Here is a 1,115-nt window from a genome sequence, read left to right as displayed (position 1 = left end):
GTACAGCACACAACCATGCCGAGACAGTCAGAAACGCTTGTGTAACAAACACCCTGGAATTTCCCTGCCAAGTACAGGTCTGCGAGGGTTACGCTGCTAACGAGCCCTCCAAGTGGGAAGTGCATTTGGTCTGCGACCTCTGTGCTAGACAGTGGCTCGTGCCCGTGTGGTCCCCATGTAAGGACCTCTGCTCGTCTGGCGATGGAGCGTGGTCTCTGGCACGTTCCCCACTGGTGCACAGCAAGAGATACTGAGGCAGACATATTCCAGACAGCAAACCTTACGCAGGATTTTCAGAGGCCAAACTGTGTTATTTTGCCCTAAGTAAAGGTTACTGAGAAGAAAGAAAAATTATGCACAAAAGCACCGTACAGTCACGCAGCTGAGGATGAGCAGAGCCACCAGTTCACTCCATCCCTGGTAGATGCGTAACAGAAAAGGTTGTCTCCAAACAGTACTTTCTCACTGTTCTTCTTTGCCCATTTTTCTCCCTTATCTCAAGCTCAGAAAAGACCAGACACCACTACAGTTTTCTATCACCTTCCATCTATCAATGCAGCAAGGCACAAGGCTCTAAAATCAAAGTTCTTGATGCTCATTGCCAACACAGAGTAAGCACTCCTTTTCCCCAAGGCAGTCAACCTCAATTTGCACACCACGTGTTCAAGCAGAGAAAAATCTTTAAATTAACAATGCTAAATATTTACAAATATTTACCTAGATAAAACAGCTTGACCTTAATTTGCAGAATGCATGTCCAAACAGACAAGAATTAACATTAGTAAATAACTAATAACATTACACAAGTAAATACTTGCAGAAACTGAGGTTTTAACACATGCAAATGTAATATCACAGCCTGCCCTAAGTATATAACATAGAAATGTGCCATCCAAACTGCACTAATCCATCCCTCCCTGTCTCCTTGTCTTTCACTGACAGCAGACACGTCAACCTCTTTTCAGAGGTTTTTTCCTGAAAAATCACTAATTTACAGACATGTGCACAGACCTCCCCATCTCTGTTCCCAAGATGTGGAACCTGATGTGTCTGTTGGATATAACCCACGGCACTGACTTTTAAGTGCTGTATGTTAAGATGCCTGTAAACTCATT

This window comes from Calidris pugnax, unplaced genomic scaffold (assembly GCF_001431845.1).
Source record: "Calidris pugnax isolate Ruff unplaced genomic scaffold, ASM143184v1 scaffold148, whole genome shotgun sequence".
NCBI classification, from domain to species: Eukaryota; Metazoa; Chordata; class Aves; order Charadriiformes; family Scolopacidae; genus Calidris; species Calidris pugnax.
Note: the sequence above shows the minus strand (reverse complement) of the source record.